The following is a 17,971-nucleotide window of genomic DNA, read 5'->3' as shown; positions in this document are numbered from 1 at the left end:
TGGTCCAAGAATTGTTGAAGACATAGTCTACAAGGGTGAGTCCCTATTCTCCCTCTTTTGTGCTTTATTTTGCTCAAAATATTATCCATACTTGCTTACATATTTGGGCTCCGACCCTAATTGAAAATAGCATTATTTTGAAGTATTTTTCATGTTTGTTTAAGGGCCTCTCCCTATTTGAGGCTTCCTTCTTGCACTTTCTTCTTTACCTCTCTTGTATGCCTCTTTCTTGCATAGTATTTTTGGCCTATTTCTAAACTGTTTTGAGCTTGGTTATAAACTATGAAGTGGATTATTTTGAGCCCTTCTTCAACATTGTTGAAGGGATCTTCATTGTTTGAGGCTTCCTTTTGGAACTTGCCTCTTTATCCCTCTTTTGGCCTCATTTTTGCATGCTTTGTTAGCCCCTTGTGCTTATATTTTTGGGCTCTGGTCCGAGCTGTAAATAGCCTTATTTTGACCCCCTATTCATGTTTGATCAAGGGTCATTTTCTGTTTGGGTCTCCCTTTTTGCACTTTGTGTTTAAACCTCTTTTTAGGCCTTATTTTGCATAGTATTTTAGGCTTGTGCACTGTTTTGGGTTTGATCATAAACTGAAAAATACCATATTTTGGGCCCCTCTTCAACTTTGTTGAAGGGCCCTCCTCTGTTTGAGGCCAGAAACCATCACTTGCTTCTTTGTCTCCCTTTTGGCCCATTTCTTGCACATTGTTTTAGGCCTGTTTGTGTTTAGATCTGTGGCTTGTTATAAACTGTAAAGAGCTTCATTTTGAGCCCCTCTTAAACTTTGTTGAAGGGCTCTTGGCCATTTGGGGCCAGAAGCTGCAACTTGCTTCATTACCTCTCTTACAGGGCCATTTTTTGCATGCTAGCTTAGTCCTATTTGTGTCCATTGTTTGGCCTTGCTTAAAACTGTAAACATGCTTGTTTTGGGACTGTATTGATTCTGTCTTCACACTTCATGTTCAAATAATGCATGCTTTGCATAGCCATAGGTCATTCCATGTACCAAACTTCATGTTTCGGGTCTCATTCCATGCATCGGGTACCATGTTGCCATGTTTCGGGGCTGTTTTGCATCATATTTTGCTACTGAAATTTGCATGTTTGCATACCATGTTTCATGCCTTGCTAGAGTGGCATTTGTGCCTTAGGTTCGGTCCTCAGTTTGCGTGCACGTGTGCACGCATTTCGAGTGTCTCATTTTCATCTCATGGCTACTAATGTGTGTGGCTGAGGTCCACTCATGTTGGTGTAAGTCCATTGTGCATTGAGCATGCCATTTCATTTTATAGCATTGCGTATGCTAGGTTGTATGTTAGAGCATTGCGTATGCCATGTTACATCGTGCATTGTGTATGCCATCTCATAGCATTGTGCATGCTAGGTTGTATATTAGTTGCATTCATGCATGTCATGCATATTACATTGTGCTTGGGATAGGAGTTAGCCCAAGCACGGGAAACGAGGGACGTTTCGTACTTCGAGTGACGGAACATGTCTCAATTCCCAGTCACCGACACTCCGGATTATCCATGATGGAGTTTAGGTTTTGTTGTGTTTATATGTGCATTCATTTCATATTGAGTTGTGCAATTCGACTCCTCGGCTATCATGCATCGAGATGCGTGATTGGTGGCACGAGGATCGAAGCATGCATACATTTGTGAAAATACATTGCCATGCCCCTTTCCTGCTCTCTGTTGCAGCAAATCAAGAATCAGCAGTCTTCCGGGGCTTGGCGCGCTTTCTAAAAAATTATTGCAAAACAGAGGCTAATTGGGGCATCAGTGGATTTCCGTGCAAAGGCAACCCGGATATGCATTATTCATCATTTGAAGAAGAGTCAAGGCAGTCCCTGGCTTGCATGCCAGTTTATTGTTTTCTTAGTTAATTTGGTAATTAATTAGGATTTTTGTACATATTTGGACTGTATTATTTATTTGGACTGTAATATTTATTCGGGACTGTATATTATTTATTCAGACCCTCCGAACGAGGGCACAACTGTAATAAGTGTGCGTGTGTGTGATATATGTCTTCCAACCCCACGTCTTTCTCCCTTTATTTACCCGCTTATGATGGTTAGATTAGGGCATATTTCAATTAGCATACAGTATGATAGCATGTTTGTATTCATTCATCTGTTTTGCATGCACCGGGCTCGGCGCATCATACTAACTGCATTGTATTTTCAATTCCAAGTTGAATACATGTTAGCTGTAGCATTTCATATGCCATGTTTAGAATAGCCGAGCCTGCTATAGTTGCATTTTTGCATGTGTTGCATTAGGCATTTCCGTATAATTAGGATCATGCATGGATTTCTAATTAGCTTCTGTTTTGGCTTGGAGTACTCGGTAAGTTTTATGTTTTAGCATCCTTGCATGCGTGTGAGTGACTGCCATGAATAGCATGCTTACCATGAGGCTATATGCTTATGTGATATAACTGCCTGAATGCCTGTGGGTGAAGGTTGGGTTATTTGAATTGGAACAATTCATCAAATGTGTGTTTTAAGCCCACTAGATAGTGGCAAAATCATGTTTTCTAAGCCCACCCGAGGGTGGCAAATCCACGTTTTAGCCTACTTACGAGTAGCACCATCAAACCATTTTCAAACAAACAAACATGAAATGTTTTGTTCCAATTCAGGCGATCCAGTCTATACTTGTATGCTGTGCGCATCACATAGTAAATCTAGGCTAATAACCGGAATAAGAACGCATAATGTTTTCAAAAATAGATATCATGGTTAGTAAAGGCCAATCTTTGATTGGGCGAGCGGGGGTGCTCACGAAGTGACCTTCCCCAATCGTACCCAAGTTCCCGAGCTGAGGCAACTTTGGTGATGACGGACACGTGGCCTTAGGCAAACGAGTCAGGGTTTCCTAAATTTCCCCAAAATAAAACATTTAGGTGGCGACTTTGTATCTGGCAAAGCAGTCCATGTTTGGCACTTCTTTTCTAAAAAAAATCTGTTTTCTCAAGAACGATTTGCCGAATTTGGACTCTTTGGTTCAGACTTAGAACCGTGATAATCTGAGAGTCCTGAACTGTAGTGAGCCCAATATCGAACGGAACGGGGGACTCGTTCCTGCCGGGGCGTTCGGGGGATGTCTACAGTTTCTGGCGACTCTGCTGGGGAGTTAGAGAACTTGACTCGAACTCATGATATCTGTTTTTGACTACACTTGTGTGTTTCTTTGCATTGCATTTGCATTGGTGCGCCTAGGACACCGTGTTTGCCATCTGCTATTCCTGAACGGTTTGCCGGAGGCTTGTCTTGTCAAGGCATGACCATAAGACTGACCGGTTGTGGGCTCTGCCAGTATGGGAACACAAACCCCGGTTTTACCAGGGCACCCTTTTTTGACCATTCGACCTAGTGCATATTCGGATCCATAGTGACCATTCCAAACTAGGACAGGTTGCTTACCCGTTTATAGGTTGCTTGAAACCGCTGCGTGCATAGTGAAACCCTAGCTCCTGACAAAATAGGACAGGGAAACCCTACCCCAACATAGGGGTGTTTTGGCTCTCAATTATCTGTTATGTGCTGTCAGAGTGTGTCTCTACAGGGATTGCATGTATCAGTTTATGAGTTTGGGCATCAGGCCTGCGGGCATCAGTCAGTGTTTGAGAATCAGTTATCTACGGGTATCAGAGATTCAGTTTTGGGGACAGTGATTCAGGGATAATGATCAGTGATTAAGGACAGTGTGTATCCAGCTTATCGACTGTGTGTTGTTATGTCCGACTGTGTGTCATGCATTTACTTTAAGCTGTTATGCTGTCCATTTATCTGTTTATTTATTTCCTTATTGCTTTATTTATCTTTTTACTAGGGCAGTTTTAGCACAATTGCTTCCGACCCAGTAGATATTCCCCAAGCACTTTGGACAAGAGGTCGCCAGCTCAATCGATCTGAGGATCTGGTTGACGGACATCCAGTGTTTCATTCTCTACCCCCAATTGTCAGAAGAAGGCCGAGAAGACGCAGTGTGTCTGAGCAGGGGTTACCAGAACAGTGGTCTGCCCTAGCAGTGAACAGTCGGGCTGAGGTTTTAGTTTCTGCCATAGAGATACACATACCAGTCAGTCAGCAAGATCAGCAGAATACTGCCAGGATGGAAGAAATGATGCGCCAGCTCCAAGAGAGCATGAGACAAATGCAGGAGGGCGCTGCCCGCCAAGCAGAGTTCTCTAGACAGCAGGCCACAGTCATGGCTCAGCAGGCCGAACTAATCACTAGACTGCAACAGCAAAACGCAGCATCTGCCTCACATCAAGTTCCTCCCCCACCAGGGATCCCGTTACCCGAGCAGGCACCTACTGTCCAGAACGCCCTACCAAACACCCAGAACACCTTACCCAATGTCCAAAACATCCAAGAGGACACGGACCTTCCAACGGGGCCAGCTCTGCCCCCGCTTCCGCCTCAACTGTCCAAGACCTATACACCCAACCACCCAGACTCTCCCTTCGAGTTCGAAATAGACCATACAGCTCTGAAACTGAGCAAGCTCGAGAAGCTTTTCAAGAATCACAAGGAGTAAAGGCTATTCCGGATATCGAGGACGGATATACCGATGTGGCCGTAACGTTGCCAGATAGATTCAAGATGCCGTAGATTGATCGTTTCGACGGATCCGGGGATCCCATGGTCCACCTCCGGTTATTCTCAAATATACTGCGGCCAATGGGCCTAACCTGACCACAAAAGCTTTCGCTGTTCAGCCGAACCCTGTCGGGTGTGGCCGCTATCTGGTACGCGAAGTTGGAAGATGAGGTGAAAAGAAGTTGGGATGAAATGGCCGAGGCCTTTGTCGCACAGTACTCGTACAATACCCAGATCGAGATTACAACTCGTGATCTCGAAACAACGAGGCAAAAGCCCAAAGAGACTTTCTCAGACTTCGTAACTCAGTGGAGGGCGAAGGCATCAATGATGACTTTGAGGCCCACTGATAAAGACCAGATCAGGATGATTGTGCGCAATCTCCAGCCAAAATTAATGCAAAAGATGATTGTACTCCCTTTCCCCACTTTTTCAGATCTGCACGAGATGGGGGTACAGATTGAAGATGCAATGAAACAGGGTCTGATCGACCAAGATAGGAAGCAACCAAGGAGGACTTTCAATCGTAACAATAATGCAGGCCCGAGTGGCGCTGCAACTGCAAGAGCTTCAGAGGTGAGCATGGTCACCACCATTCCCCCTCCCCTTCCAAGACCCATGGCAGCCACACCCTTCTCCGGTACATCCGGAAGTAATACCCAAACCACTAAATACCAGCCCAGAGGCCAAAGAACCTTCACCCCACTATACATGCCTTTGTCTAAGGCTCTGGGGGTCTTAATCAGAAAGGGGCATCTAAAACCCTTGGAGCCGAGGCCATTACCAAATCCACTTCTACCCTCTCACAACCCAGCCAAGTACTGTGCATATCACCAGCAGCATGGTCATGATACTGACCAATGTTTCAGGCTGCGTCACGAGATTCAAGACCTCGTTGACAAAAATGTGATTCTACCCCCAGAGAAACCTAACGTCACGACCAATCCACTCCCTACACACAACCAAGCTCCACCTCCCAAAAGAGTCAATCTTATCCAGACTGGGGTCGTGTCTTACAATCCTAGCATCTATATTACTCCTAGCCATCTACCTAAGCCGGAGGTGCTCCTTCCCGACTGCACTGACTTCTTGTGCATGATGGACATCTCCACAACCCAACCCGAGCCAACGGTGGTGACCATCGAAGATGGGGCAGGGCAGACTTCAGGAAAGAATGGGATTGTTGAGTCTGGGATTGAACAGTCTGAGTGTTTTGCTGGGGAAGCCTACGATCCAAGTGAGTACATCTTGTCAACAGGCCAGATTGAGCTGGGTGTAGAATTGCCAGAGAAGGAAGAGCTGTGTATGATCCAGAGGGATGGATTTGAGCAAGGGGCAAATGATCTGACAGCTGTGGAGGAGGACTTTGCCAACCTACAGTTTTTCGATGACCAAGAATCAGGGGGCGCAGCAATCAACTGGTTCGATTATGAGGAATCGGCAGAGGCCACTGGATGGCTGGATGATCAACCAGATGTGGTGGAAGAATCCCAACCAGAACAGGGCCCGGCAGGGGCGAGAGTATCAACTGTGGCCGGAAGGGCCGGAAGTCAGGTTACATTGCCAGAAAGCGCCGGTACAAAGAATTTCGCTCAGGACAGAAGCATTGTGAATACAGGGAAAGTTGAACAACAAACTGCACTGACGCAGATAGAACAACAGGGATCTGAGAGAATCGAGAAAGCCAAAATCCATGAGGGGATCGGAAGTGCTGAGGGCGCAAGAACAGAGGATGCTGTGAGCATGCAGGCTGAAAGTGCTGTGAGAACAGACATGCCCGAGCCAGACAAGTGTCTTTTGAATGCCAACGGAATGTGGTGGGAAGACGATGACTTATGTCTTGCCCACACAGATGAAGATTGGGGAAGCAATCAGCCAGACGACACCTGGTACCTCGATGAGGTTGATCACATGACAAGAAACGGGCAATACTTCAAGCCCCCGCACCTAGACCAACCCGAGGCATCTGGGAAGGATAAAGAAGCTGAGAAACGGAAGGAGAAGCAGTTTGAAGAGGAGGCTGTATTGAAGCAGTTAAAGAAAATACAAGCAGACATCTCTATCTGGAGACTACTTATGGCGTCGCGAGTACACAGACAGGCTGTCTTATCTGCCATGGACAAGGCCAAACTCTCTATAGATACTACACCAGAACAGTTGGTTGGGCTGGTTTTTCAGACAAAGAACTACCACCTGAGGGCACAAATCACAACAAACCCCTCTACGTTTCCGTGGAATGTAGAGACAAGTGGGTGCCAGTGGTTCTTATCGACACGGGATCCGCCATTAATGTATGCCCGTCAAGGACGGCATATGCGATCGGGTTGAAGCCCGCGGACTTCATGCCGACTACTCAAGTGATCAAAGCCTATGATAACACTAGCAGGGAGGTGATGGGGACTGTCAAAATTCAGACTCAGGCTGGTCTAGGACAACACGACATTGAATTCCATGTCTTGGACGTTCCCGCAACTTTTAACCTACTTTTGGGGCGACCGTGGTTGCACCAGGTCAAGGCAGTCTCTTCCACTTTACATCAGATGCTAAAGTACCCTCACGGGAAAGGGGTAGCTATTGTTTTGGGGAATTCATCAATCCATCCACCGCCAGAAGTGTCTACACCAGTCTTGGAAATCAAGCACGGCATGGAGGATGTGTTTTTATCAGGATTTACTTTGGCTGAGGCTCGGGTTGTGCAAAATATCATGGCTGTTAATGAGGGAGTATACGTCAGTGCTCAATTCGTCTACCTCATGAACAAGTTACAACACATCCCCGGGATGGGATTAGAAAGGAGCGGCCGGAAGGGCGTCGCAGCATTGGCCGAAGTGCCACACAACCCTCATACCTTTGGCTTGGGTTATCTGCCCACCAAAGAGGACTGGGTGAGGAAGGGTAAAGAGATGGCTGGGAAAGCCAGAGCAAAGAAGGCTGGGAAGCCTTTCGAATTAATGCATAGGCCCATTCAGGGTACCCTAAACGGACGCTTCGTCCGGGAGGGGGAGGACTTCCCATTTTGTGGCTTCCCAGAGCTATGGCTGAACGCGGAGAGGAAGCGCGTGCCTGGTTTCGAGATCTTCTTCGACCTGCAACTATCCGGGGATGACGTTGCCGAGGAGCAGACAGACCCTTCAACTGAGGTTGAACAGAGTAAGAAAGTGCAGTCTGAGGGCACCGAATTTGAAATGGGGGTAGCGCTGGCGTGTCTACTCTCAGATCCTCCGATCGACCATGAGTGCTTGGGGGATAACTTCTCGGTATGCGTGATCGGGGATGGAACGGCTGCGAGCCCGCCAGTAACTATTTTGAATGCATCTATCGCACCCTCTCTCACTTGGCAGTACGAGGAGGGATTTTTGTCCAGCAGCACCGAGTCAGGTAGTGAGCCGGAATCTGATTCCACCGAGTCTTGTGAGTCGGAATCAGGTTCCAGCTCGACTGAGTCTGAGTCTGGTAATCCTGGGGATGATAACCTGGATGCCACAGTTATGTCCAGGTCGTCTTTTTCTTTCTCGTTTGAGTCTGTTGTAACCGAGAATTTGGACGATTTGGATGTGCTTAATGAGAATCAAGTAACTGTGGTTTCTGAGTACTTTTCTGTGCCCTTAATTTATTGCATAAACTCAGACTTTCAAAATTTTGATAAAAACGACGAGGAAGAAATTCCTCCGGTTTTGCAACGTTTAATTGAGCAGGAGCAGGAGAGATTTGTCAAACCCTTAACGGATGAAATCATTACCGTGAATATTAGTACTGAGGAGGACCCGCGGCTGGTCCAGATCGGGTCCACGTTGTCTTCGGAGGAACGCGAGCGCTTAGTCGCCTTATTAAAAGATTTCAAAGATGTTTTCGCGTGGTCCTATGAAGACATGCCTGGGATCGATCCTGAGATTGTACAGCACCGGATCCCCCTTGACCCTGAGGCCCGACCTGTCAAACAGAAACTCAGAAGGATCCGCCCGGACTGGGCTCTCAAGATTAAAGAAGAGGTCACCAAGCAAATCGATGCAGGCTTCCTGCTGGTGTCCGAATACCCGACTTGGTTGGCCAACATCGTTCCAGTGCCGAAGAAGGATGGCAGGATCCAGGTATGCGTGGATTTCAGGGATTTGAATAGAGCTAGTCCGAAGGACGACTTTCCCTTGCCGCATATTGATGAGTTAGTGGACTTCACAGCAGGGCATGCTTTGCTCTCATTCATGGATGGCTTCTCAGGGTACAATCAGATAGTAATGGCACCTGAAGATCGGGAAAAGACTGCATTCACCACCCCGTGGGGGACATACTGCTACAGAGTAATGCCGTTTGGGTTGAAGAATGCTGGAGCTACTTATCAACGGGCCGCGACCACAATATTGCACGACATGATCCACAAAGAGGTTGAGGTGTACGTGGACAACATGATTATCAAGTCCAAAGAAAGAGAGGGTCACTACACCGCCTTGCAAAAGTTCTTTCAAAGGATCAGGGAATTCCGATTGCGGCTAAATTCTCAGAAGTGTACATTCGGTGTTATAGCGGGAAAAATGCTGGGATTTTTGATTACACAAAGGGACATCGAGGTCGACCCTTTAAAGATCAAGGCCATCTTAGAAATGCCACCACCAAGGACTGAAAAGGAGGTGCGAGGCTTTCTGGGTAAAATGCAATTCATAAGACAGTTTATCTCAAAATTAACCTTGACTTGTGAACCACTTTTTGGTCTCCTGAAGAAAGGCAAGAAATTCCAATGGGACGGCCGATGCCAAGCTGCTTTTGAACAGATAAAGAAATATTTACAGAACCCGCCCGTGTTGTCGCCACCAGAGCCGGGGAAATCGTTGATATTGTACCTTTCGGTGACTGAGACTACAATGGGCTGCATGCTCGCACAAGAATTAGAGGATAAGGTAGAGAGGGCCATCTACTATTTGAGCAAGAAGATGTTGGATTACGAGACCCGCTACACTCCGCTGGAAAAGGCTTGCTTAGCTTTGGTATGGGCTACCAGGAAGCTGCGGCACTACTTGTTAGCTCACTCCGTAATGTTGGTTTCACGACTGGATCCCGTCAAATATCTTTTCGAGAAACCGACACTTACGGGTAGGCTAGCTCGTTGGCTGCTGTTGCTCTCCGAATTCGATCTGAAATATGTGACACGCAAGTCAGTCAAGGGAAGAGCGGTGGCAGAGTTCTTAGCCGATCATCCAGTCGAAGGAGGTGAAGCGGTCGAGTACTTATTCCCAGATGAAGCCATTTTGCACATCGACGACGAGTATTGGATGATGTACTTTGACGGAGCGCCAAATCAGTACGAGTATGGGATAGGAGTGTTGCTGATAGCACCCGACAATTCCCGTATCCCCCTAGCCTTCAAACTCCGGTTCAAAGTCTCGAACTATGAAGCAGAATATGAGGCATGCATTGCCGATCTAGAAGCGGCCTTGGAACTAGGAGCAAGACGGTTGGACGTCATCAGGGATTCAAACCTTGTTGTGTCTCAAGCAAAAGGAGACTGGAAAGTCAAAGAGGAAAAGATGATGATGTACCACCAGACCTTGGACTTGTTAATTCCTCGGTTTGAAAAGCTAAACTTTGCTCATCTTCCAAGAGAGAACAACAGGTTCGCAGATTCTTTAGCAACTCTATCTTCCATGATAGACATCCCGTTTGGAATCCGGATGCGTCCAGTCGTCATTGACCAGAAATTTGCGCCAGCTTATGAGTCGATCACTGCTATAGATGAGATTCAGGACGAAAACCCCTAGTATTATGACATTTGGAATTTCTTGGAAAAGGAAGCATATCCGCCAGGGGTAAATGCCAAGGATAAAAGGGCAATCAGAAGAATGGCCGTTCAGTTCATCATCTGTGGGGGTAAGCTGTATAAAAGAGGTCACCTGGGAATGCATAAGCTGTGTGTTGAAGCCGAAGAATCGAAGCGCTTGATGGAGGCCATCCATGGAGAAGAATGCGGTGCGCATATGAACGGAGTAATGCTAGCACGGAAGATCCTCAGACAGGGTTACTACTGGTCCACCATAGAGGAGGATTGTATCAGTTTTGTCCGACGATGCCACAAGTGTCAGATTCATGCAAACCGCATGAATATCCCGCCGTCAAAGCTATACAACATGACTTCGCCATGGCCATTTTCAGTATGGGGAATCGATGTGATCGGGGCTGTCACTCCAAAGGGGTCGAATGGACATGAGTTCATCCTGGTTGCGATAGATTATTTCACAAAGTGGGTCGAGGCCCAATCGTATGTGGTGTTGAAGGCGTCGCACGTTGCAAAGTTTATCAGAAACAACATCATCTGTCGCTATGGGGTCCCAAACGAGATCATTTCAGATAATGGTTCCCACTTTAAGAAGGAAGTGATTGACTTGTTGGAGAAATACAACGTGGCTTTCCATAAGTCATCCACATACCGGCCGCAAACCAACGGAGCGGTTGAGGCCGCCAACAAGAATATCAAACACATATTGCAGAAGATGGTGGAAACCTACAGGGATTGGCCAGATAAGCTACCATTTGCTCTGTGGGGCTACAGGACTTCAATTAGAACTTCTACCGGAGCAACTCCGTATTCATTGGTTTATGGGATGGAGGTCGTTCTACCTATCGAGATTGAAGTTCTGTCATTACGAGTATTGGCTGAGTGTCAAATAGCCGAGGCAGATTGGCAGCAGAGCAGGTTTGAGGAACTCATGCTTTTTGATGAGAGGAGACTGAAAGCACTATACCATGTTCAAGGTTATCAGCGCAGAATTGCCCGGGCTTTCAACAAGAAAGTTAAGTCCAGGAATCTAAAGGAAGGAGATTTGGTGCTCAAGGACAACCGAGCTCCCATCCACGACCCAAGGGGCAAGTTCAGACCCAGTTGGACTGGTCCCTACATCATTAAAGCTATCTGGTCAGGTAGAGCTGTGGTTCTGATAGACCTAGATGGCCTGGAATTTTCCCAACCGATCAACATGGACAAGTTGAAGAAATATTACCCCTGAGAGACTCGCTAGGCCGAAAACCCGAAAGGGTGACCTAGGCAAAAGTTAGAGCACAAAAAATTGGAAAATGTAAAAACTGAGCTCGCAAGGTTGAAAACCCGCAAAGGGTGACCTTGGCAAAAGTTAGAGCGTAAAAGGAGAGGGAAAATACTCGAGTGAACCTAAGCCTGAACTACGTAAGGCTTGATTCCCATCTTTGGGATACGTAGGCAACTTCATCCTGAAGTTCAGCCATAAACTTTTCCCCGATCAACTTTGTCTATTTTGACCATCTCAGTCATCTTTATCCATCAGCATTTATCGCAATCTCCGGTGCAGTGCTATTCAGACTAGGGGCAACTTTCCGTTGCCACAAGGTGTCGCGGTACTATTCAGACTAGGGGCAACTTTCCAGTTGCTAGGATCCGGGGTTGTGCATCTCAGTGACAGATCTTAGGTGTGTCCAGTTCTGATCCATATCGAAAATGGTTTTGAAAAGTTTTAATAAAAGTTGACTTTGTTCAAATTAATCTCTTTACAACTAAGACCATTTTTGAACCAAAGCGAAAAATTTTCAGTACCACAACCTTCAAATTCATTGATTTCAAAATAGAGTTCTCCTGCTCTTGCATACAATCGAAGTTGCTTTTTATTACATTCATAAAGAAAACTTGAAAGTACTAGTAAAGCAATAAATCCGGGGCATAGTTAAGTCAAGAATCCCTGCGCCCCCTCCCAGAGCTGGTCGAAGCCTCTGATGCCAAGCTAGGCCCAATCTGTGCCTCCTCATTGAGCCAATCCAAGCACTCATTAGACAAAGTGTAACTGAAAGTGGGAGCAGGGGCCAGGAGCTCTCTAGTCCTCCATGTTGTGGCATATCGGGCAAGCTGTGCACCTCGGACCGAGAAAGCAACCGGGTACTCAATCCCCTCTGGCTGGCAAATCTGATCATGACCGAACTGGCGTAGGAACCGGAACGGAAAGTAGAACACACAGTGGGTCAGACCAATCAACTGGATCCCGATCAGTCGGGACATGCTATAGCTCATTGCCGAGAGATTGAGCCAAGGACAACACCAAGCAATGCGACCTGCAGACAAATTGCACATCCAGTCAAACCACCACCTTTCATCAGGGGCATCGACTAGGCGCTGTCGAAAGAAATAGCCTCGGGCTGAGTAGGCTGGGCAAGAGTCCACAACCTGCAATTTGTCCATCAACCATACCTGGAGAGGGATGAAAAATGAGAGAATAAAGAATAGAGAGATATACGGTGAGAGAAAAGTGAGAAAAGGGTTTCTGTGAGAAAAAATCGAGCCTGAGGGCCGAGTGATGTGAGCAAATACATATGTAAGAATGGGTGGGAAACATTACCTGCAGCAGCAGTGAACTCCCAGCAAATCTAGTCGTCTCCCGGCGATAGATAGCATCCAAGCCCATCAGCGTCTCGGCCAAGGTCATGGCGATGCAGCTCTTCCCTTCTTTCAAGCCTTGAGCAACTTCAATCAGACGAATGCTAAATCCGCCAAAGCCCGGGGAAAGCAGAAAGTGAGACAGCAGGCACAAGCAAAGGGCGTGTTGCCGGAAACTTTGCCAATAATGGTTGCTGTGATCACCAGCATCAGAAAAGCGATGAACCAAACCGAGGATTTCCAGTTCCCCATTACAGATCAGAGACCGAGCGTCATGCGCGGTGAGTCCACACATCCGTCCTAAAGCTTGGGCGTGGCCAAAGCGGAACTGGGGCAAGATCTCTTCGTGACATTCAGATTCCATCAAAACTTGAAAATCTTCAAAAGTTGGACATACCTCTTGCCCGCCAAAGCTAAAGACATGCGTCACCGGGTTCCAAAACCTCGCCGCGGCATGGAGGAAAGGAAGGTGCAGCGGAGTGCGACTCAGCGTGAACAGCGCATTCAAGCCGAAACCCCGGAAGTTCAACTTTTTCGAACCATCTAGAGAAGCGATCCAAGCTGTGAGATTTTCAACAAGAAATGCCTCCATTTTTTGTGCAAAACTAAGATGAATTGAATCAAAACACGGAGCTAAGGCTTTTAAAGAGGAAAAGACACTATTCGGGGGACAAGTGTCAAAAATTTGACAGTTGCTGAGCTAAGTGGCCAGCCGGCCACCTTTTCTGGTAGGCCGGCCATTTCTTTTTTCAAAACTAGCCAGTGGCCTCCCCTTTGCAATAAATCTGGCCGGCCGGCCCCCAAAAGTAGTCGGTCATGCTCCAATGGGTGTCTTTAGCCCTGTTTTGCCCTCCAAGAAGAAGTTTCAAGCATTTCCATGCAACGGGTGTGTCGAAGGCCTCTATTTCCCTCTGTTTCGGATGCGTTCCGTTGCCCAGATCGTCCGAAGTACACTTTGTTTTGTTAAGTTTTGTTTATTGAGTTGTTGTTTTGTTTATTGAGTTGTCGTCTTGCTTATCGAGTTGTTTGTCGAGCTGTCGTGTTTCGTGTTTTTGAGTTGTTACTCTTTGTTTAAGCTTTTTTTGTTTGAGTCTTGTTTATTGAGTTGTCAACACTATTGTGTTTTGTTTATCGAGTTGTAAACTTACTAAGGTTTTGTTATATCTTAGAAAGTTAAGTTGTTGCGTCGGTTCACTACCTGACTGGGCAAAATGCACAAATGCACATTTCCATTCAAACTCATTATGATGCAAAATGATGCGATATGATGCTAAGAGCTTAAACTACAACACTTTTTTCAAAAGCTATTTCATTCCATCATGCCTCGCTTGTTACAACATTTTACAGACTAAGGCACAAGTTTTTCAAAGAATACAACTGTCCGATAATGTACAATGTGCTACAACTACTAGCAAAAAGATAAATAAAACAGGAAACAGCCGCATCTGTGCTCTCAAGAGCAGTAATAAGAGGCCCTCTTCGTCCTCTTCTGCGGAATAGACTCTCCGCCACCATCGCCATCGCCATCGCCATCATCTGAATCGGAGTCGTCATCGTCGGGATCCCCCTCAGCCTCGCCTCCGCTCCTAGAACCAAGACCGAAGCCGTCCTCTCTGTCAGCAAATATCTCCGACTGACGGTCTGCAGCCTCCTCCTCCTCATCCTCACCAGGCTCCTCCTCTATAATGTGTGCTCTGCGTCTACGAGACGACCCCCCTCCAGCTTCTCGAAAAGGCCTGGATGGCCCAGCTCCTCGAAAAGGCCTGGATGGCCCAGCTCCTCGAAAAGGCCCGGATGGCCCAGCTCCTCAAAAAGGCCCGGATGGCCCAGCTCCTCGAAAAGGCCCGGATAGTCCACCTCCCTAAGAAGGCCCAGGTGGCCTGGCCTACGGCTGAGCATATACCGGGGGCATCTGAGAATAAAGAGTTCAATTTAAATACATCAGTCCAAATATGTACATCAGGTGCAGATACAAGAAAACTACATGAAGTGGGTACATGTAAGCACAGTGTATAAGTGAGGTGTGTGTCAGATGTGCTCTACACAAGTAGCCTATCAATGCAGTGGAAATCAGCATATCATCAGAAGTATGATAAATGCCAGAGGACTAAAGGGTACCTGGAAGCCCATGATGGACAACTGCGCCTCCCTCCGCAGGACCATCCCCTCAAGTGAAGCTACCATCTCGAGCACCTGATCCATGTACTCAACGGGGGGCTGCAGATGCAAAGGCAAGGGTATCAGTAAAGGAATGAACGTCCAAGTATCTGAGTAATGAATCAAAGCTGTAAAACATACCGGTGGTGAGTCAGGGTCTCTGACATATCGATGGCCGGGCATCGAAGGCTCTATCGGGATCGGAATCGGAGAGGTAGTCCCATACTGCCACCCCATCAACTTGGTTGGCATGTCCGGCCATCCAGGATGAGGATAAGTAGGAGGAATCGGGGGAACCAATCCACCCCCACCTCTAGATGTACCAGCCCTGCTGATGGAAGGGGCGTCTGCAGCCCGAGCCCGGGCCTGGCTCGAAGATGGCATACCAGCAGGCCTCATCATCGGAGTGCGAACTCCCGTCAATGGAGGCATCAGGTATATGTGACGGTAAGTAGCGTAATCCCCCTCCTCAAGATGTAGCAAAGCATCAGTACCCAGCATAGCATTAACAACATCCCGGGACAAGAGCATATCAGCAATCCGCATATCGACTGGGGGTGCTGAGGGAGGGTCCTGAGAAGTGTACCCTCAGACCTGACGCAAGAAGCGGTCCCCCAAAAAACCAGGCCCTACCAACCGACCCTTCGAACAGGAGCCTGTACCGGGAGGCACCCCACCCTCCGGCAAACTGGAATCGGAGACCTTCACCTAAAGGCACCCAGGGCTGCCATGCAATCTGCGGATAATAGACGCATAAACCAAGCAGAAATCGAAGATGTACAGGGCAAATCAAAGATGAAAACAGAAAGAACTGAGAGTTCTGAAATACCTCCGTCGACCGCACAGTGTCGAAGTGCTACCGCAGATAAAGGAGAGACTCCCGAGGTCTTGACCGGTGCTGGCCTTCAAACACAAGTGAGTACGGGGTCATGAGGGGTCCCTCTACCACCATCTGCAGGGCCAATGTCCGGAAATACACATAGACCCACAACTGTGGAAAACAAAGTAGAATACGAAGTGCTGAGGGCAAAATGCACGATACAGAGTATAAAGTGCGCCGTGTGTGCAATGTGCAAGTAATGAGGAGCAGAAATGTAAATCAAGAGGACAGAAAGTACCTCCCAGGCTCTCCAATAGCCGCCAAGTGAATCCCCCCGTCCGCGGGAGGTCGCGCTCATGTAGCAGTAAAGGGTAGCCAAGCCAGCGCCACCCCAGTCATACCGCCTGACCTGTGACAGGTCCACCAAGGCACTCAACAGATAAAGCCCAACAGTGTTCCCTCTGTCGACAAACAAAGTGGTCCCGAAGAGGAACATCAGAAAACCACAGGCATACTGTGCTGCCTCATCAGGAGTCCCGGGCTCCATCTCCACCCGCCAGAAATGGGAAGAGAACCAGGTGTATTGGACTCTCCCCAAAGCTCTATCAACGAGCGAGCGAACCCCCAGCAAATATACCCAAGCAGCCTCTCACTGGCCCATGTCCTCGTCGTAAAGGATAGGCCAACCTCCCACGTCCAGGCCAGTCAGTACGGCGAAGTCAAACGGGGTCATAGTCAAGTCCCCCGTGGCAGAAAAATATAGAAGGAGTTGGTGGTGTCCCACCATCTCTCCACCAAGGCGGCCATCAACGTCCTCCTGGCAGGACAACGAGATAGCCCAATGCAAAAGGGCCCAAACCCCGCCAAGTCAACTAAATCCCGAACAGCCTCCGGGAGCTCGGCGTACCAGTCTCTCGCCGCGGTAGAGCCATATCCCCGCACAGTGCGAGAAGTCACCTGCATTCAGAATGAATACATGTTTTAGCATAAAATGAATAAGCTGCGTGCAAATAAAATGAATAGGCTGCGTACAAAGTAAAGTAAGTGAGCCGCGAGTTCTCAATCAGTGTGCGCTGCGTGTTCACAATTAATTTGGGCTGTGTGTTCAGAAAATCAGTGTTTTGGACTGCGTGTTCAACTCTCAATCAGTGTGTGCTGCGTGTTCACCTTCAATTTGGGCTGTGTGTTCAGAAAATCAGTGTTTTGGGCTGCGTGTTCAACTCTCAATCAGTGTGGGCTGCGTGTTCACATTCAATTTGGGCTGTGTGTTCAGAAAATCAGTGTTTTGGGCTGCGTGTTCAACTCTCAATCAGTGTGTGCCGTGTGTTCACAATCAATTTATGGGCTGAGTGTTCGGGAATTCAAGCGATTGAACCGTGTGTTCAGAGTGCAAACAGAGTGCATGAAAAATTCATAATATGTTACAAAAAAGGTAAAAACGAAGTAAATACCTCTCATGCCTCATGGGAGAGATGATACTCTGGCTCCCGCAGAAGGAGATCCCCGGGTGCTCGCTCGTCGAAATCAGTAAAGTGATAGAAAACAGCCCGTGGGAGGATATGAGCCTGAGGGGCATACCTCTCGGGGATAAAGGGGCGAACCCTCGGATGCAAAGACATGATATCAAGCTTGCCTCCGGTGCCTGGAGAACCTCCGCCGTGGGGAAATTGACCCGCCATTTCAAGAAATCTGCAAAAGGGGCAAAAATGAGCAAAAATGAGCCAAAATTGGAAAAAGTCAACAAAAGTCAACTCCCGAGAAAATCTTCCAAATATTGAGACAAACTCACCTCAAGTGGCGAAAATGAGAAAAGAAGCCCCGAAATCAAAATTTAATCGGTTCAAAGTGCTTGAAACTGAAAGATTTCGCGAAAACAACTTGCATGGGACGTTGGAAAACGCGTATAGAGCCCAGATCTGAGGGAGAAAATGGTTTGGGAAGGAAAAAGAGATGTTTTCGGAGCTGCACTTGTGAGCACGAAGTGTTTGGATG

Source organism: Camellia sinensis, chromosome 8 (assembly GCF_055761805.1).
Source record: "Camellia sinensis isolate YWXY chromosome 8, ASM5576180v1, whole genome shotgun sequence".
Lineage (NCBI taxonomy): Eukaryota > Viridiplantae > Streptophyta > Magnoliopsida > Ericales > Theaceae > Camellia > Camellia sinensis.
This window is presented reverse-complemented; position numbering follows the sequence as displayed.